We start from the raw sequence: 22,572 nt of genomic DNA, 5'->3' as shown, positions 1-22,572 counted from the left end.
GCGAACGTGTATGCATGTAAATAGAACTAAATCCACTGAGATGGCAAATACATGGGGACTGTTTGATGTTTAATGTCAATAGATATAGCTACAGTTATTTACTTGGCATGTGGACAATGGACATGACAAATGTTGAAGAGGCTTTAACGGATTCGAACGCGATTTATTTATAAGTAGCGACCCGCCCGCGCCTGCTTTATCTTAAACCTAATAAATTATATACTAAAACCTTCCTCTTGAATCACTCTACCTATGAAAAAAAACCGCATCAAAATCCGATACGTAGTTTTAAAGATTTAAGCATACATAGAGACATAGGGATCGAGAAAGCGACTTTGTTTTATACTATGTAGTGATAGTGATATGTATTGGGTAGTGATATTACTTAGGTTTAGAGACATTTATTTCAAAGATCCTTATATTATATGTTCCGAACTTTACAGCCAGCGTGGTGAGCGTTTAAAATCTAGTAAAAAGGTTTTAATCTGAAATCATTTCAGAATATAAATGACTGTGAAACAACAACATCTCTTGTTACTTTATAGAGCACCTACAATATACTTGTAATATTGTATTGGATAGACGACGTGAAAGTGCCGTGAATATTGCAATTAAAAATTAGAATTTTTACTGAAAAATGTTGCAAATTTCTCGGAAAAGCTAAAAGTGTCATATTCAAATGCAAATATAGAGTAGTAGAGTTAATATATTTTATAAATAACTTCAGGATTCTATAAAAAACGACAGTAAGTACCTATAGAAAAATATGTATGACGGCGCGCCGATAATTACTGTACTAAATAATAATTATCTAGCATAGTTGATTTCACGTAGTTAAATTGTTTGTTTTGATTGTCAATGTCAAAGTATTATGTTGAGTTGCCAGTAATGAAAATATTGTGAAGTAAGGTAGACACATGACATGATAAAAATAAGAGCGGGTAGTCCCGAATAGGGTAGTGGGTTGGCACGATGGTGACAGCTGACATTCTACTGTCAGTTGTGCACAGAGGCGCACGCGTACTAACCTATTGGCTCTTAATCTGTTTCCATCTTGATTGTTACGCAAAATTGTGAAGTACTGTAAACTTTAATAAACTATCTGATTGGCGTTTGAGAAAGTAGTGAGTTTATTTCGGCGTTCCCATCACTACTAAACCACCGCTATGTCTGATAACGGAGATCATACCGCCGAGCCTTCCGACGTTCCGTTATGTATATCATATTGTTGATATTGCTGCTGTATTTGAACCAAAGGTTTTGGTATTTCGTGTACAAAGTTTGAGTTACATAATTTAAATATTATAGATCTTAAGGCTATCTGTCTTACAACGTGTCTAGACTTATTCTATTTATAGTGTTGCGTATTTAGTGTTTTGAATTAACATAAATAAATATGTTTTAAATGCAACTCGTACCTAGGTAACGTATACCGAAATAACGATGTCACAAGTAAATATTATAAATCTATACTTATTATAATATTATAAAACTGAGAGTTTGTTTGTTTGAACGCGCTAATCTCAGTGACTACCGGTCCGATTTGAAAATTTTTTTGGGCATTAGATAGCCCATTTATCGAAATAGGCTATAGGCCTTCCTATAGGCTATAATATATAATATATTATCATCACGCTAAGACCAACAGGAGCGGAGCACTGCGGGTAAAACCGCGCGGCACGGCTAGTTATAAATATATTATTATGTACTGAATATTATTAGTTTTATTTAGAGAAGATATTATATTAGCTTCACCTGCATCTTTGTATGTAACCGACTTCTTTAGACGATTTGGACCCAAGTAACGGATAGATTTTATTCAAACTTTGTACACTTATCAAGGATCAGTGACATTACAATATTTTTTTTAACTATATTGAATACTAAAACAAATAAGGTATGGTACGACAGAATATATATTCTCTACTAAATTTTACGTAAAATGAAACAGGTTTATTTTATCGATTCTTTAGTTATTTAAACTATCGGTCGCCCCCGTCCAATTTGACCATCACCATAAGCGATAGACTATTACCACAGTATTACAATATTATTTCCTACAGTAAGGAATCGCCTTTGATGTCGCGCGATGCCGCCGCCAGCGTAGGTAAGTTAAGTCAAGTCTGCCTACGGCCGTTGTGTGAGCCGCTCACACGATGCCGATGGTCCGATCTCCTTCCTCTGACGTCGCGATAACTCGCGTAAATAGTACTAATAACGTGAATCGTCAAACGACAGTTCGAAATGAGTATAAATGTATTGAATGTGATGTCGTTATAAATGAACTATTAACTTTTATATCAAATAAGGTTGACACTCTCCCAGAAACTAGTATTATTCAGATATGTTTAAGTACATACTCCTGTGATGAAATAGAATGTGCGAGGCAAATTGTTTATAAGCTGATGGCGCCTAATAAAAAGTTTCTAAGAAGGAAGGATGGATCGGAGCAGAAAAGCTTACAAGAAATTATAAAATTAATAAAAGAATTTGAACCTGACAGTCTACCCAAGTTTGTAGCGAGTAACTTAAATAAACTACCGCCGGTCTCATTCGACCATATTGACGTTACCACATTCCTGAAGGAAATGGCATTGTTAAAAAGTGAAGTCGCTAATATGAAATCTACCTCTACCTCTTGTAATGACTATGTATCAGATATTGTATACATCAAGACAGAGTTGGAGAACGTTAAACAGTTAATGCACGAGTTGCAATCCTCACGTAACTCGGTTCACTCGTCCTTTCCTAAGTCTTATCGTGATGATAAGAATACTGGAAAACGTAACAATGAATATAATGATACGGGCAGTGGCAGTACAGCGGGCTTGCAAAATGATACGATGAATCATTCAACGCAGGCAATAAGTGGAATCTCACAGCACATTCATAGCGAGTCCGAACCATGTGCAGGCGGCGATAGCACGGGTGCACCGCACGGCGGCCGCTCGCAGACTGCGGCTGCGCCTATTCGCAAGGAGCGGGATTGCGACAAGTTACAGCTGACGCCTATACCTACGTATCGGGATATAATGGTTGGAGATAACGCGATTCGTCAAGAATCTAATAATTCAAATAACGATGGCTATACTACGGTTACAAAGAAGAAAAAGATATATAAATATCGTAATACTCGCGGTACTTTGCAGAGTACGTCTAAGCTGCAAGCGGCTATTCCCAATTCTTATATTTATTTGTCACGGGCACAAAAACATATAACAGAAAATGATATTAAAGATTATATAATAAGTATGAATGAAGAATGTTTGGACGTGCAACTGTTGAAACAAAGTAGGGAGACGAATTTTAACTCATTTAAAATATCTATCCTGTCGACAAAACTAAACACTTTTCTAAATAATGAATTCTGGCCGCAAGGTTTAGTTTTTCGTAAATTTAAACAACCGACTGTTAGCAAACCTTTGTAATGGATTGTTGGGATAAAAATATAACTATAATTTCGTACAATTGTAAATCAGTTAAGCGTTCCGTGCAGGAAATTAGGAACCTATGTAACGATGCGGATGTTATTGCGCTGCAGGAGACTTGGCTGATGCCATATGACTTAGGTTTCGTGAATGAAATACATAAAGATTTTGGAGGCTCAGCCAAGTCTTCTGTAGACACATCCACACTTCTGCGTGGTAGGCCATATGGGGGTATTGCTGTCATATGGCGTACGAATCTATTTTCTGAGGTTGAAGTTATACCGTGTGACAGTGATCGAGTCATGGCTGTGCGTCTAGGTAGGGGCGATAGATCTTTTTTGGTGTTTTCTGTCTATATGCCAACAGACAGTGAAGAAAATCTACCAATGTTTACTGAATGTTTGGCACTGATTACTACAGTAATTGAGGCCTCTGACACCGAATGTGCATTTATATGTGGGGATTATAATGCACATCCTGACTCACGATTCGGCAGAGAAATGTCAAATTATTGTAGTGAACAGGACTTGCAGTGTTTAGATATAGACAGGCTTCCGGCAGCCACATATACATACATAAGTGACTCTCACGGGTCGTGTAGATGGCTCGATCACTGTCTTGTAACGGCGGCTGCCGAAATTCTAGTCACTAAAATATATATTAAATATGACTCCTATTGGTCAGATCATTTACCTCTAGTCCTAAATTGTAATTTAAATGTGATAACACCTAAGAAATGTGATAATTATGTCAACCATAATGTTAAATATATGTGGGGTATACGAGATGAAGAGCATATTGCTATTTATACAAAAATGTGTGAACTAAAATTTACTAATATACAAAATAAATATGATAATGAATGTAATTTTATATGTAAAGACTGTGATAGCAATTGTATAAACAACAATCATTTTAAATTATTGGATCAATTTTACTGTGATATTATTTCGATTATGCAATCATCAGCTGAAAGAAGTTTTAATAATAGGAAAAAATGTAAATATAAAATAGTTGGTTGGAATTCACACATTAAACATTTTCATCTACTCGCTAGGCAAACTTTCCTGGAATGGGTGTCCTACGGTAAGCCGCGTTCGGGATACTATTTCGATGCTATGTTCTCGGCACGTAAAGAATTTAAGACTGCATTAAAATATGTTCAAAAAAATCAAGACAAAATAAAGTTAGATATTTTAGCTCAAAATCATTATACCGGAAATTTTATTGAATTTTGGAAGGAAACTAAGAAAATGGATTACAAAAACGTTTTACCTGCTTGCGTAGATGGACAACAAGATTCTAAAGCTATAGCTAATCTTTTCAAGGCACAGTTTAATACGAACCCTATAGCTAATGCAAATGTCAATGGTAATGTGTATGTATCAACTTCAGCTGAGACCGTACAATCAACTGAGAAACATAAGCAAAGTAATAATATCATAACATCTAAGGACGTTTCTCAGGTGATTAAAAATATGAAGCGCGGAAAGTCACCGGGTCATGATGCTCTTAGTATAGAACACGTTTTATATGCTGGTAAAAACATCTACCCTGTTCTGGCTCAATTTTATACTCTCTGTCTCAAACATTGCTATTTACCTAAGGATTTAATTAAAACTATAGTTATCCCTGTCCCTAAGAATAAAACCGGTAGTATCTCGAGCGTGGCTAATTATCGACCTATCTCGCTGGCAACAATTGTGGCCAGGATACTTGAAAAAATTTTGCACTCCAAATTGTCACCATATATTAATATTGACGATGCCCAATTCGGTTTTAGACCTGAATTGGGAACTGATATGGCTATATATACATTAAAAGAAATTGTTAACTGTTATAATAATCAGAATACTAGTGTATATGCATGTTTTTTAGACTTAAGTCGTGCCTTTGATACCTTGAACCATGATATATTATGGAAAAAAGTTCGCAGCGGTGATGTTTCTTCCGACGTTGTTGGTCTTTTTACATATTGGTATGATAATCAGACGAACAGCGTTAGGTGGGGCAGTACTCTGTCCGACAGCTATATTCTCCCGTGTGGTGTTAGACAGGGTGGAGTAACCTCTCCCGATCTGTTTAACTTATATATTAATGATTTGATTGTGGAGCTGAGTAGGACTGAAGTTGGACTTAAACTAGATGGCAGATATGTCAATAATTTGAGTTATGCTGATGATATGGTCCTACTCAGCCCCTCAATCAAAGGGCTACGAAAACTTGTTGGCATATGTGAAAGATATGCTCTTTCGCATAGTCTACAGTATAATGTAAAGAAAACAGAAATGTTGATATTCAGATCGGGTAAGGGACCGGATAACATTCCGCCAATCTGCATTAACGGTCACCCTATTAAAATAGTAGATAGCTTTAAGTATCTTGGCCACATTGTTACATCCAAAAGAAAAGATGATGCCGATATTGAGCGACAACGACGTGCCCTCTGTGTCGTCGGCAATATGATCATCCGGAAATTTCGTAGGGCATCCAATTCCGTTAAAGTTCATTTATTTAAGACTTTCTGTCAGTCCCTCTATACTTGTCAACTTTGGACTAATTACACCAAAAAAGCATACGATGGCATTCGAGTAGAGCACAATAACATCTTCCGATATTTGATGGGGCTCGACAAATTTTGCAGCGCTTCGGAGATGTATACCAACTTTAGAGTAAACTCCTTGAATGCCATCCAGAGACACAGGATTGCTACATTTATGGCCAGAGTTGACAAGTGTAGAAATAAAATTGTACGCAGTCTGGCTGACAGAAATATAACTAGTAGTTTGTATAAAACTTGGATCTCAATTATTATGAGATAATTAAGTAATGGCTTTATGTTTTTATTGTATTAAAATTGTATTCATGTAAATTATGGGACTAAATTGTTCTGAAATAAAGAATTTATTATTATTATTATTATTATATTTTTATGCTTTGCATTCACAGCTTATGTTCAGCTGGTATTAATAGAATACACGGGCGTAAACCAAGTGTAAGCTATATAATTATATTATTAAAGTTGTTGTCTATCATTCATTCTCTGTCTGAAGAAATTTGCGTACTATTCTACATGTATTTAATATTGCCGCCTTTTGTAATTTTATGTATGTATATTTTGGTAAATCTAATAATTCTATGGATTTGTGAAGTTGACTGGGTATAACACCTGTAGTGGAGATTACTATGGGCACTATGCTAACATTTTGTAGTTTCCACATTTTTGTTATTTCTTGTTTAAGTTCTATATATTTATTTAGTTTTTCGGCTATAGTATTTGGAAGATTGTGAGTATTGGGTACAGCTATATCTATTATTAATGCCTTTTTTTCCTTTTTATCAATCAGTGTAATGTCAGGTCTATTGTAGTGTACAGTTTTATCAGTTAATATAGTTCTGTCGTAGTATAATTTATGAGAGTTATTTTCTATAATGGTTTCTGGTATATATTTATAGTATGGTGTATTGTCGTATGGCATAAGTTTGTATTTTTGCGCTAATTTTTGGTGGATAATGCTAGCTATCTGATCATGTCGGTGTTTGTAGTCAGATTGGGTTATTGCTTTGCATGCTCCTGTTATATGTTGGATGGTTTCTGGTGCACTATTGCATTTTCTACAAATATCTGATGATAAATTCTTGATAATATATTTCTGATAATTGCGTGTCTCGATAACTTGGTCCTGTATAGCTAGCATGAAGCCCTCCGTCTCAGGAAAGAGCTCCCCTCTCTTAAGCCATGTATTTGATGCTGCCTTATCTACATGAGGTAAATTAAGATGTTGGATATGTCTTCCATGAAGTGATTTTTTAGTCCATGCTGCTACTTTAGTACTATTACTTATCAGGGTCTCATTACGCTGGGTTGTATGGTCAAATAAATTAAGTGGAGTAAACTTTTTATCGTTTTGTACGATGGCATTGTGCAATATTACTGTAAGTGCTTTATTATGGAAAAACTTTCTAAGAGTGGCTATTTGCTTATTGTGGAGATTGACAATATCTATAAGTCCCCTCCCTCCATCAATTCTTGGTAAAGTTAAACGTTGGATGCATGATCTTGGATGATGTTTTCTATTTTTGCTCATGTTTACGTTGATAATGCGTTGGATGTTTTTAAGTTCTGATTTTGACCAATTTATAATTCCAAAAGAGTATGTGAGGATAGGTATTGCGTATGTATTTATTGCTTTTATTAAATTTCGTGCATTTAATTTTGACTTTAGAAGTACATTTAGTCTATTCTTAAATTGGTTGGTAAGATCTATTTTGGTTTCTTTGTTTAAGATTTGTTTTGCCTGATTATATCCTAAATATCTATATGTGCTATTTTGGTCTAGTGGATCTATTTTCTCTCCTGTATCTAAAACGTAAAAGTGTTCATAATTACGGCCCGCTTTAACAGAATTTATCTTGCACTTGTCAATACCAAACTCCATACAAATATCTTTTGAAAAATTTTCAGTCAATTGTGCAAGTTTATTCATATCATTATGTGAAGAAGTGTATAGTTTTATGTCATCCATGTAAAGTAGGTGTGTAATTTTTACAACGTCATTATTTCTGATACTGGATATTTGTGCGTTTATGTTAGGAGTATATTTAAGAGGGAAACCCAAGTCGTGGGCATTTAAAATGTTTGATAGTGGGTTGAGAGCGAGGCAGAACCAAAGGGGGCTAAGAGAGTCCCCCTGGAAAATGCCACGTTGTATTTTAATGTTATCTGTTAGTTGGAATCCATTGCAAGTATTAATTTTTAATCGAGTGGCCCATTTTTTTTGACGCGACTGAAAGGAAATCTATTATAATTGGGTTAACTTTGTATAAATCTAACACTTTAAATAACCACGAATGTGGGACCGAATCATATGCTTTTTTATAATCAATATACATTGTGAATAAATCTTTTTTCTCCTTCAGTACTTGTTTAAGAATAACGGAATCGATAATCAACTGCTCTTTACATCCTTGACTAAATTTTCTACATCCTTTTTGTTCCTCGCTTATTATGTTATTATTATTAACGTGTTTATTTATATTTTCAGCTATACAAGAAGTAATTATCTTATAGACTATTTGTAGGCAGGTAATAGGTCTGTATTTTGCTGGGTTAAGTGGTTCTTTAGGATCTTTAAGTATCATATGTGTTATTCCTTCGGTTATGAAAGGGGGAATTGATTCAGGGTGAAGAATGAAATTATTGATATGGTCCAATAAAAAGGGATGAATATATGTTAACTTTTTTATTTACGCAGTCGGATAAGTATATACAAGTTAAATTGATTACCACAGCATTAGTAAACAAAGGACGACCTTGTTACAGCACAAGTATATAATATATATGTATATATACGAGAATCATACGGTCCGTCAGTCGTTAAACTCTTGACTGGTCATCTGTTTAACAGGAAAAACTGTTCAATCACTAACTACATATTATTATAATACATATAATTTCCTGCGCCGCGTCTGTCTGTCTGTTCGCGATAATCTCGGAAACTATTGCACCGATTTGTATTATATTTTCAGCAGTTTACAACTTGTTAAGATGTAGACGACACAAGCGGAAAGGTAGTCTCTATCATAATAATATAAAATATACGGAAGGCTCTACATAGTACAGGGTGTCCAGCAGCAGATTTCAATGTTTGAACGCTTCTAGTTTTAAAACGCGACGTGCGAGGGGGACGCGGGGGGTGTCATTCAGCGCGTGAGTTCTGCGGATTTTTTAGTCGCCATGGAGCAGTGGAGCGGAGAGCATCGCGCTTATGCTATTGAGGCATACTTTTCGGGTGATTTCGCTGGCAAAAACACTCCGTCGGTTTAATAACCATTATCAAATTCATCGTTTAAGAGATGGACCTTCGATAAATTTGATACAGTCGTGGCTAGCAAGGTTTAGGGCTACAGGTTCAGACATTAATAACCCTAGGCCGGGACCAGCACCATCAGTATCCACGATAGAAAACATTAAACTTGTTATGAATTCTGTAATTGAAAATCCTCGTTTATCTCTTCGCACACGTTCGTCGATATTGGGAATTCCTAAATCGTTTTTCAGGTCATTATGTGAAAAAAGGTTAAGCTCCATCCATACTAAATTCAGATTATTCAAGATTTGCTACGGCTCATACTGCTAATGTGTCAATGAATTCAGTGCGGCAGTTATTTCCTGAAAAGCACATATCCCGAAACGGCACCATCCCGTGGCCACCCAGGTCACCAGACCTAAGTCCATGTGACTTTTTCTTGTAGGGCTATCTAAAAACTGTGGTTTACCAATCAAATCCAACAACCATAAGACAACTGAAGGAAAATATCCGGGCTGAAATAAACAGAATTCCCAGTTCCCTTTGCAAACAAGTTTTTCTCAACATGCGGAATAGATTGAGGAGTGTGTGAGAGTAGAAGGGCGGCATTTGGAAAATGTAATTTTCAGAAGATAAAATCCGCACTCGTCTTCTTTTGACTTTAATAAAAATATTTTGTTTACAAATAATACTTCTTTTCTTACAAGCCCTCAAACATTGAAATCTGCCACTGGACACCCTGTATAAAACAAAGTCGCTGTCTTTTTACGTCCGTCATAATGTATGTTTAAACCTTTAAAACTACACAACGGATTTTGATTTGGTACTATTAATAGATAGAGTGATTCTTGAGGAAGGTTTTTAGTATATAATTTATAAGGTTTTAGACAACGAACGAAACCGCGATATACTATGCTAGTCTATACCAGCAATACTACAAGCAAATGAAAATTTTCTATAGATTTGATTAGAGCTACATCACTGCAAAGCATTATCCAAATCGCATTAGTCAAATTTAACGTTTTATGGATTCATTTTTGAAAAATTTTGGGTCCATACCAAAAAGATGTGTTTTTGCCAAAAACGTAGGTATTTAGTTTTAGTATTGATAGCGTATAGACACACAATTAAGTTTAAATTTTTTCATTTAAATAAGTCAAACCGTTTCGAATCGTTTTGGTAACAAGCATAAGATGTTTTTATATATTCAAGTAACTCTTTGATAATATACACATACGAATATATAAAATTTACATAATATTATTAATCAGCAACTAATATCATATCGTTGACTTTACGTTTTTTGTAATTGAATAACTACTGCGAAAAATGTGAAAAATGATATTAACCTCATTATAAATGATGACGTCACTAAATAATTATATTATTTGACTAGCTGATGCACGCAGCTTCGCCTATTTATGTAATGTAAGTACTGTAACATTAGCTCTACGTACACTACTTTCATCTAATACTATTATAGAAATATTATAAATATGTACTGTAAATATAACATTTGACTTGTATGTTGTATTTCTCTCTGTCTGTCTCTTCTTTACAAATCAAACACTGAACCGATAAAGGAAACAGGACAGTTTTTTCCCGAAAATAATTTCTTTCGAATGCTTTTCTTTGACTACTGGACCTATAGGAGCGGAGTAATACAGGTAAAACCGCGGGGCTCAGCTTGTTAGTTCATAATTATATTCGATCACGAGGCTGGATTCGAACCCGCGTCTTTCTGCCTAAGTTCAAATCGCTTTGGTGATCGTTATTTTTCTATTCTTTAAAATTATTTCTCAGTCATTTAATTAGAATGTTATAGAATTAAATATCATATAATAAGATAATAAATGAATATGTTATATTTACCTCTATCTCACTCATCTCTACTTTTTACTGATCGATGCACATTTAATTAAATATTAGTATGTCAATGATCCAAAAGCTTTCCAAATTTTGTATTAATGTAAGTGTTTGGTAATAAACGTTTTTTCATTCTGTCTGTCTTTATTTCTTGTGCATTAACAAAAACGTTAAAAAATAACCGAATTGGTAGAGCCGCTCTCGCATTTTACGCTTGTCAACGCATTCATTTTTATTTTACAGACATTATACAATCTATTTCAGACCTACCTATACACAAAAACCTTCACAAAAATCGATCAAGCATTCAAAGGCTTAAAGAAAACACTGTGTCACAAGCATTCATAATAAATTAAATAAAAACACTTACAAACTATACATAAATACAAAATTAAACAAACTTCAATCACACTTCAAACACAATAGTCAGCCTTGTTGCTACAGCAATCTCTTTCAGACAACCTAGTGGTCAAGGAGGCATAACACTTATATCTATAGAGAAGTAATAAAAAAAACAGTGATAGAATATATTGAACACTTTACATACAGGTCAAGGTAGTTTTCGCACGTGACTTTCGTCGAAAAACCGGTATTATACTATGAAACTCGTTTGATCGCGCGACTTCTCTTACCACACAGTTTGTTAATAGTTAACCGTTTTAAAGGTTACTGTTAAATTATTATTTTAACATATGTATATATGTGATAAGGCTTTCGAAAGTTTTATTAAAATGGCGGATATAAAAAAATAATAATGAACGAATAATGCTGTCTTATAGAAAATATAAATTACTGTCCACCCGCGGCTTCGCCCGCGTTTTCAAAAAAAACCGGCATAGTACTCGTTCTCTTGGGATTTCCGGGATAAAACCTATCCTATGTGTTAATCCAAGTTACCCTCTATATAATTTGTGCTATTGTAATCGGTTCAGTATTTGCGTGAAAGAGTAACAAACATACATATAAATACACATACCATCTATAATATCTATTAGTAGGGTAAGATAGGACTAGTAGGATTAAAAAAATTATTATAATAAGAAAATGCGAATAAAACTTACGTATCTCACTTCACTTAGCCACTTACTTAACTTCGTGTTTTTTGGTTTAAACTAAAGGCTTTATAAACTCTTTCCTCTGAAGCGTGAAGTCGATTTCATTGGAGTTACTTTTTTCATTTTATAGAAAGTACTGATAGAGTAGGAATTTACAAAAATGTAGAAACATTATTATCAAACTATCGAAGCATGCATTGCATCAAATCTGCATTTAGCTCGCTACAATGAAAGAAACAATTAAATATTATTGAACTACTAATCATTTGTCTTGATCATTAGGAAAAACCAAAATAAATGAAGGAAATGTCTATGAAGGTTGAACAATTTTATAGCATGATTTAAGCATGATTCACGTTACACCATGCCGGGGACAGGCTGTGCCGGAGCCGGGAAACAAATGAAACAATTTCCATACACATATCAACGAGGTACCCCGTACGAGCCCCGGTTAGGCATGAATCACTTCATACAAAAAGTATACAATAATGTTTGATCGAGTCCCGGTCGCGACACGGTGTAGCGTAAATAATCCTTTAGGGTGCTTTGCAACCAATAATATGCAGGATGTGTGGCGAGGAATGTGTTTATAAACACCAATAGTATCGCTTCAAACGCTAAACGCTTCAAATTGAAACTAAACTAAACGGTATGATTCGTTATTTACAAACACATCCCTCGCTACACATCCTCGCACATTATTAGTGGAAAAGCACCCTTAATTAGGAAAATACCGAAATAAATAAGTTGAACAATTGTACCGATTAAGAGAAACTGCAATGTCGCGTTCTCTTGTAACTTACGTAACCACGTGGAGAGGGAGACGGGCGCGGTTGGCATTAACACTCAGATGTACAGGATTTGTTGGACAGGTTTTGTAATGTGTACGTAATATCGCCAATGAATGAAGGTTGACGCGTCATCAAGTTATTACCTATACGTTATGTCGTCACATACTTCTGTGAAAACTTATTGAATACCTATCTACATAATAAAATATACTAATATTATAAAACTGAATAGTTTTGTTTGGTTGAAATGCGCTAATCTCAGGAACTACGGCTACAATTTGAAAAATTATTTCAGCGTTAGTGCCAATTTATCGAGGAAGGCTATAATATTATATCATCATGCTAGGGCCAATAGGAGCGGCGCAATGCTGGTAAAACCGCGGATCAGAGCTAGTACATGCTATATATACATAAAAATATATTATGAAAGCTCTTTCGAGCTTAACAATGGGAAATTCTTTTATATGTCTAAGTATTTATAAAAAAAAAATATTGGTAACATTAGAAGTCTTAATTTATAAATTAAGTAATTTTTTTAACTCTAATGAAAATGGGTCATCAAAATACTATGTGTTAGAACAATTACATAAAACTTGTTGAAAAATGTGTGAATAATTGCAAGATAATTACAAATACAGTCATAAATAATGTTGACATTTTATAAAAAAAAATATTTGATTGCGGTAAATAGAGATTTGAAGATAATCCTAACAAATTATTAATGTAATAAATTATCTTTTATATGTCAAAATCATGTCCTTGGTATTAACTATGTTTAAGAAACTAAGAAAGTATGTTTACTGATACAAAAATTGTTGTCTCATAATAAAATTATCATGTTATTTGTAAAAAAAGAATTGGCATAGTCAAAGTAGACTACCATTTCATCAAATGCCAATTTGAATCTATTATTTTGTCTACTATTATAAACAGTAAATATTTTAAAGTAAACGAATTTTAACGAATATTAAACGAGATTTATTTATAACTAATTTATCCTAAAATAGTCGAATCCTTTACCCAGCGACAGTTATGAGTTATGACGGACAAACTGAATATTTTAATATTAATTTGATTTTAAGATAACTGGAAAATTACTGAATCGATTTAAGTATTTTTTTTTTTTTTCAATATAAAAAGCCCTATTGTGCTGAATGGTATAAACTACGTTTTCTTGTTCTATACAATAATATCCTTCAAAGTAATACATAACTATTGTAATAAGTAAATGAGAAAAGCTCAATCAATATGAAAATTATTTCAATACTAGCGGTTCGCCCTGGCTTGGCTCATGGTACATGTTTACGTTTTCCCTCCATAAGAACCATCCTCGCCCTTCAAGGTCCTTTATTATAAAAAAAAGAATTAACGAAATCGGTTCAGCCTTTCTGGAGTTATGCGCTTACCAACACATTTAGCGATTCATTTTTATTATTTCAACCAAACAAAAAACAAAGCCTTATTGTTTCTAAATGGCATATGCTATTGCCCTAGGTCAAGGCAAACAGAGCCATGTGCCTATGTATATGTATTTAATTTGTTGTTATTAAAGTTTATTCAGCATTCACTACATACACGATTCAATACATGGCCCTTCTTCAAATATATTCCATTCCAAGCCTTTTTTAATACGGACAAATTCATGAAAGTTTAGTACAAGGTAATTCAAAGTACTTGACTTTGACCTGGTTATATATACAAGTAATAACATTATTGCATTTACACACAAGTACCTATAGATCGGAACTTAAGTGATTTTGAAATCGTAATAAGTATGTTCAATAAAACCTCTAATGCTAAAAGCTCTAGGTGTACCACATTATATTACTTATATTATTATTTTGTCCAAAATAATTATACCAATTTTACTAAAAGTATTTCTCAATCACTTAAAATGTGAAATACTCCATTCAAGTAATATAGGCCACAGATAATTTATTTATTTATTTATTTATTTGATTTGCCAACAGATGTACATCTTATATTTATAATATATTTTGAGTATGTGACATAAATTAGCATGCATAGCAAGATGTAGATCCAATTACAGGCAAATACAACATGCATTTTTGAGTTGTATCAAATTATAGCTTCTAATCGTAGTATAAATTCTAATCAGAAAACATTATTCTCATCAGTATAATTTTTATGTAAAACGCTTTTATATGCAAACAAACTAAGAAAGTTGATGTCAACTTTTGTGCTATTAAATAATCTATTATGTTCCCGACAAACTCTAGCAATGACGCTGTTGAAGCCTAAATTGGTTCTATATCTTTTGACAAAAAATACATTGGTTTTCCTAGAGTATCTCCTTGGAACAGCTATATTAATTTTTGATAGAAGATTAGGACAAATATACGAATTTGTAACAATTTTATATAACAACATTTGATCTGCCATCCATCTCCGATGTTTAAGACTTTCCATTTTAAAAAAGTTTAATCTGAGGTCGTATGATTTTAAAGATTTAAGTTTTTGCTGATGAAAAGTAAGTAGATAATAGCTCATTTCTATGTGTATGTATATATGTATATGTATGTATGTGTATATATGTATGTATATAATAGGGATGTATATATGTACTTTGTATTTATATTATTTTATCTACGTATACTAATTTTATGTATGTATGTATGTGTATGTAGGTTTATGTAAGTATATGTATGTAGGTATATTATGGATGTATATATGTTCGCTGTGTTTATACTATTTTATTTATGTATTTTAAACTATAAATGCACCTCTTGCCCATAAACTAATACTTAGGTACACTGTTTTTCCTTGACCACCAGGTTGTCTGGAAGAGATCGCTGTCTTAGCGATAAGACCGCCTGTTGTGCTCAACTGTGTCTATTTATTTTATATATTTACTTTTGTAATTTTTATTTATTGGTGCACAATAAAGTATTTTTGTTTGTTGTTTGTTTGTAGATAAAGAAACTTTTTCTGTACGGACTCAAGTCTTTTTATGTGACATCGATAAGATGGATTCCAGATTGGTGAGCAATATTCCAAGAGAGATCTTACTAATGAACAATATACAATTTTTATAGGTAGCACACTTTTGAACATTTTGCAATTTCTCCATACAAACCCAAGAAGTTTTAGAGATTTCGTTACTATATTATTAATATGATGAATAAAACCTAATTTTTTATCAAATGTTACTCCTAAGTCTCGCACTTGGGTTATCTCCTCAAGGCGATGATTATTTATGGAATACGAAGATGATTGAGGTCGTAACTTTTTGGAAAATTTTATAAATTTGCATTTATTTATATTTAACGGTAGCTTATTAGATACTGTCCATTCTGAGTAATAATATACCTAATACTGTATTAGTAATACAGAATTATCTGAAAATCTCTAAAAAATACTCTTATTATTTTTCTAGTGGTCATAAGTGATAAATGCACTAACGAACTCTTATAGTAAAAATGAATCGCAAAATGTGTTGGTAAGCGCATAACTCGAGAACGGCTGAACCGATTTCGTTAATTCTTTTTTTTAATATTGCTTGAAGTAAGAGGGTAGTTCCTATAGAGAAAAGTCGTAGTTAGTAATATAAATTAGTTAGAATTGATTCAAGTAGCTTCTTTAAACAAATAAAGATTCTATAATATTTTTTTTCGAAAATCATTACTTACTTAATAAGAGTAAAGATAATAATCAATCGTCATTAAATAAAATTTTAAATTACATCACAGCTCATCGCGAAACCTCCAAGAATAAAATTCGAAACAAGTCAAGGTCGAAACTTCGTTAGAAATTTGCGAAAATCTTCCGCAACAGATCTAATTAGCTCACCCGTTGCTCATTTTGTTGGTCAAATGTTGAATCGATTTAATTTTAATTAAAATGCAATTTTTAGATTAAGGTTAGTTTTATGTGATTTTTCGTTATGTGTATTTATATTTAAGATACCTATATGTTTTTTTTTTGTATTGTGAATTATCAATAAATTATCCTAACTACCTACATTATAATAGGATTGAGGAAGCATTATGCAAAATGTATAGTTTCTAATAATTATGGTGATTTGGACTTTAGGGCGCTTGTGCACTACAAGGAATTTTACTGTCCGGCATTCCGATTTTTTACGGTCCGGTGTGGCATGAAAAAACCGATGAATTGCTTGTGCACCTGTCCGTCTTTACTCGGATCAGTGCGGTACAGTTCAAGGAAGTTTGGCGGTATAATGCTATCATAAATGATTGTTTTTGCATTTTACAAGAAACGAGTAAAAAATATAGAAGGTGAAATATTATATTACTTCGTTATAATAAAAAGTAAAGTTCCGTAAGAGATTTAAAATGCGTGTTTCACTTATTTATTTTAATCGGTGACGAGGAGCTAAAGCTATTCCCACTTGAACTTTAACTTACCAACACTTACTTAGATAATAATTATAGGTCAATGCTTGGTCAATGTATATAAAATAACAATACCCACTTCTCAAATCTCATTGCCAACTAAAAGAAAGTAAAACAAGAGCTTGCTTTTAATTGGCATATGCAGTAAAAACAGTAAAATCCAAGCAAGTGGGCATTCGAAAACAATTATACCTACAGCGACTCGTAGACACAAAAAACCATCCGGAATAGGGAAAAGTAAAATGTCGGACAGTAAAATTACGTAGGTGCACAAGCTAGTATATAGATTTAATTGCGTGCCATACCGGACCGTAAAAAATCGGAATGCCGGACCGTAAAATTCCTTGTAGTGGACAAACGCCCTAAGCGTTGATATATCAAGTCAACTTTACTTTGTAAATAAACTGATATCGTAAATCTGTAGTGTGCATTGGTTTGAACAGGTAAATCCTCAGGTAATATGGGTTTGAATTCAAAAAATTATAGATCAATAATGTCGATGTTCCATATCTGCCAGCCTGCCTGCAGGCGTCTCGTGACAGCTCTATTTTTTTAATTTTGTTAGAATTATTTACAAAATTAATGCATTTTTTTATTTGCATGACGTTGTGTCAATTTGCCTGCATCTCCTCTCAATGTGTAGAAATACCCACGTTTTTCTGTTAGTGAAATATGCTTATTCAATTATAACTGAATCTCATGCATTATGCATATCCGAGTGAAGTCTCTACCATTCAACGAATTAAAATTGATTTCATTTTTTTTATAATACACTTCCTTTCCTTCCTTCCTTTTAAAAATAAGGGTGTATTGGTTGTAGGAACCAAGCAGTGATACCAATTACACTCTGTTTTTAATTAAAAGTCTGTTTTAATAGCCTACCTATGTTCTATTAATAATAATTATTAAATCAAAAGTAATGTGAAGAAACCAGTACCTTAATAAACCACTTGTCCTGTTTGATCTGGGATAAAAAAAAATTATTACATAGTGGAGTAATGTATGTGAAAGAATTGTCCAAAGTTCACACAATAAATAAATTCACTTAGAGTGTAGTAAGTAGTAGTAGTATATCGATTAGTGTATAAGTGTAGATTTGCCAGATAAATACAATTATGTTAGTGTGTACTATTAGGATAAATAGATATATGATCGATGATTTGATGATTTAACAGTTAACACTATCCAGTAATTCATTATTCACATGTTTTTGTTTTTTGCAATAATAAAGAATAACTCATAATTTATTAATATGTGATGATTTAATGGTTATAGAAATAAGATCAATGCGTTTATGCAATCCACGTTAAATGAGATAATAGGGTTATATTAATTACAAATTAATTGTAAGAATTCAAATCAAGTCAAATTATTTATTCATTAGTTACCTTAATTACGTCACGTACCTAATATCTTGAAATAGACGCTAACCTATTTATTTAAATTCCATTTTTATCTATGAAAGTAATTAAGCCTATGTACTTAAAAAATCAGTAAAGAATTTTTTGTCCTATCCTATTCTATCCTATCTTATCCTACTCCCTACTGTTATTATAGTTAATTTTTGTGAGGATGGATGTACGTGTATGTATGTATGTATGTAGATATGTATGTTTGTTACTCTTTCACGCAAATACTACTGAACCGAATACAATGAAATTTAGAACACAACTATATGTAACTTGGATTAACACGTAGAATAGGTTTTTTTCCGGAAAACCCACGGGAAGGGGAAGTATGCGGGTTTTTCTTTGAAAACGCAGGCGACGCCGCCGGTGGAAAGCTAGTATTTATATACATGTATTTGTTTGTTTGAACAGAAAAATCGAAAAATTATTTCAGTGTTAGATAGCCCAATTATCGAGAAAGGCATAGGCATCATCGCGGGTAAAACCGCGGAGCACAGCTAGTATCAATTATTTTGCTGAAAATATTTAGTCAGTCAGTGTAATCTGATATTTTTAAACAAAAATTAAATGTATATGCATATTTACGTATTCAAGTTTATTGCACTCTGCTAAATTGCTGAATGGATTACGATGAAATAATCGACACAATTAAATCAGTTGATAATTATTATTTATTTCATATCTATAGTATAAAGCAAGTTTCGCTTTCCGACGTCTGCGACGTGAAACGAGCGAATGTTCATTCTCACCCCACTGTGTCCAATTATTTTGGTGTAAACAGACGTAGAGCATTCTTTCGTTGTTCTTAGTGCGTACGAAAAGATTCTATGCAATGTTCTAATACTGAACAACACTGAATACGAGTTTTCGTTTACACTAAAAGATCACAAAAAAATGCTCTTGCTCTATGTTAATTTGATGTAAATGCACCGGAAGAAGGTTTTAGTATTTTGTTTATTATGACAAAAAGCTAGAAATTTTATAAATGGTTAAGTCTGTCTGTATGTTTACGAATTCAAAGCTTAATAATTCAAAGTTAAAACATTTCGAACTTACACAAGTTTTATAACATACGTAAGTCAATGTCATCATTAAGTGCATGTATTATCTTTCACCGGTTCGTATTTCTACACTAACTTTAACACGCGGATTCGGTCACGTAATACATAATATATCAGCTATAGTACTTATATTTTGTTACCATATAATCTCTTTGCAAAAAAAGTATATAATTAGTTAATTACTTTTTTTGAAACAAATACAATTATGTATCATAATTTGAAGTTCCTAATGGGAAGTAACAAAGGAAAATTTTACACGGGTTTCATCGTTTTTTTATACATTTCACTAATTTATTTCTATTTCACTGACCAAAGGCATATTATTATTTCAAATCTGTTTTATTGATCGATTTTTTTTTGTCTAAACTCATTTTTTGATTACGAGAAATAAGGTTAATTTCTATCCAGGATATCAACATTGTTAGGATACATAATTGTTTTGGATATTTATTTTTATCAATTTAGAATCGAACCTTGGACCTGAAAGCTATAAAACTTATGCACTAACCTCACAAGCGCAGTCAAGGTGGAGGTAAGATAAAAGATCTTCACGTAAACTACGGAAAACTATCTTTTTCCTATCTTTTACTCTACACTTCCTTATAAATATATAATTACGGAATTGATTTTGTATGTTTGTGTGTAAATAAAAGTTAGGGAATGCTGACACATATTAATAAGGTTCTAATATATAATTAAATAGTATTTTACGATGTAGAGTCGATGTAATAATTATATTAAATAAGATAAACGCAACAAACTATTTCCTATATGAAAATTAAAATACAGCGAGATATAATTATGTTTCGAAATGAGACCACTCGTCAGGTTGAGTAACGAACACACAAAATGTTGCATTTATTATATTAGTAATATCAATGCCATTTGAATTACGAAATTTCGCGTCTTAAATTTATAAAAGTTTTTGATAGAGTCGAAACGATTATTCAATTATATCCTTATTATTGGTAAAATTCCGACCTTGAAATTTCTATAAGAAAGTAATTTACCACCGATTCAATTCACAAAAAATTTAAAAAAAAAATCACTGACAACTGTCATCCAAAAAAAGCCATAGCCCACTTGATTCGAATTAAAAAAAACTCACCGTTCCAAACACAAACACAAGCACAGATCACAGATCACAGAGGAATTGTAACGTCGAGCACACGCGCGCAACGCGGAGTGCGCAGCGAATGGAGGCGGCGTGTTGAGAGTAACCTTCGCGATGTTATGGGCGCCTGGTACTCGGTAGAGAGCAGGCTTTGTATTAGCGTATGACGGTATGGTGGATGGTGGATGGTAAAAGTAGAAAGAGAACATCCATACAGCGCGTAATATGTAGATGATGTAGTGGTGTATGTATGTATCGGCTATGCTGTATTATATTTGCTATCTGTCAGTGAAAATCCCGTCAAAATCGGTCCAGTCATTCCAGAGAATAGCCGGAATAAACAGACAGACAGATTATATGGACCAAAATCGTAAAAAAAACCACGCATAAACTCATGAAATTAAACGATTGTCACTGATCCTTGATAATATGTGTACAAAGTTTAAATTAAATCTGTCCGTTTAGAGTGCGTAAAAATCGAGCTTATAAAAGCGTGGTAAAAAGAACAAACATCCGTATAAACTTTTGATTATTTATGATACTAAATTATAAATAACATTAGGACACCACAATGTGACCTTTACAATATTATGCCGAAAATCGATATTATTGAAGGTTTGTTTTTGTTAAATTTATAAGGATTTGGATAATAAATCATTTCAAAAGTATAATAGTTTAACATTTTTTTGAAGTGAAACTTCTTTATCGGGGTTGGAAAAAATTTAGTGTAGGTAACATTTTTTCGTTACGCGTGACATTTTTCCGTTACGCGCCATCTTTTTCTTATCCCAACCACGCGTGATTATTTCTGTGACGTATTTCTGTGACGTATTTCTGTAAAGTTGCATAAAGTAAATTATGTTTTGAAAAATAAGGTCATAAAGAAGTTTCACTTCTTACGTGTGTACACTACGCACGCTTTTTTTATTTGTAATACCTATATCACACATATTTTATGAATGGAATACATTAAACAAATAAACAAAAAACAGCGATTTTAGAATGCATAATATTATTATAAGATGGCAATTCAGGAAAAACAAAAGAAAAAAAACAAAATGTTAGGTATTATTATTCAGCAAGCAGACTACTCATAATATAAGAGCCGTTAAGATATCAATTAAATCGAGTTAGAAATAACAATTATACTAAATATTAAAACAATTAGGTAAGTATTCATAATATTATCTAATTGTAACCGCTTTGAAATAAAGCTTTTTTTTTCAAATTAAAGATGATGAGACAAAAAACGTTGTAAATTCTGTTTTAAGTCTGCTAATCTGTTTTTTATAAAATCATATCAAACAAGCATATCAATTATTTCATTTATTATTAAAAAATCAATCGTGATCAACAATAATTAAAATATATAATATAATTAAAAAAATGTATCAAAAAGAATTCTTCAGAAATCAGAACGCATCAGTATTCCAAACGGTTACATTTAATGAGTCTTGCATCAAAGCTAATGGCTCGAACGATTGTCGACTTGATAATATAATAATTAATTTAATTAACTTTGTCACGTGGTGTTTGATTTATATATCGGGGCTAGAAAGTTCTGTACATTTTATTGTTTTATTTTTATTAATTAGTACTGTAGGTATTGTCATTATCTAGTATCAACCCATTTTTGTTGACATAAACTTTCTTTGGGTTTGG

The 22,572-nt window shown here is 32.7% G+C and overlaps 1 protein-coding gene across 1 annotated transcript in view; it reads right to left on the bottom strand.

Annotated features, from left to right (window-relative positions):
- The window catches only part of LOC149475306 (putative fatty acyl-CoA reductase CG5065), a 37,625-nt gene extending 16,608 nt beyond the window's left edge, over nt 1-21,017 (bottom strand). The window contains exon 1 of the mRNA XM_089713426.1: nt 20,905-21,017. The gene's annotated coding sequence lies outside the window, so the exon portion shown is untranslated. The remainder of the gene's footprint in view (nt 1-20,904) is intronic.
- Between the last annotated feature and the right edge of the window lie 1,555 nt (nt 21,018-22,572).

The sequence above is a fragment of the Colias philodice genome, chromosome 30, assembly GCF_061535455.1.
Source record: "Colias philodice isolate Cphi_HAF_F1 chromosome 30, ilColPhil1 Martin Lab GWU primary, whole genome shotgun sequence".
In the NCBI taxonomy this organism is placed as follows: domain Eukaryota; kingdom Metazoa; phylum Arthropoda; class Insecta; order Lepidoptera; family Pieridae; genus Colias; species Colias philodice.
This window is presented reverse-complemented; position numbering and strand designations above follow the sequence as displayed.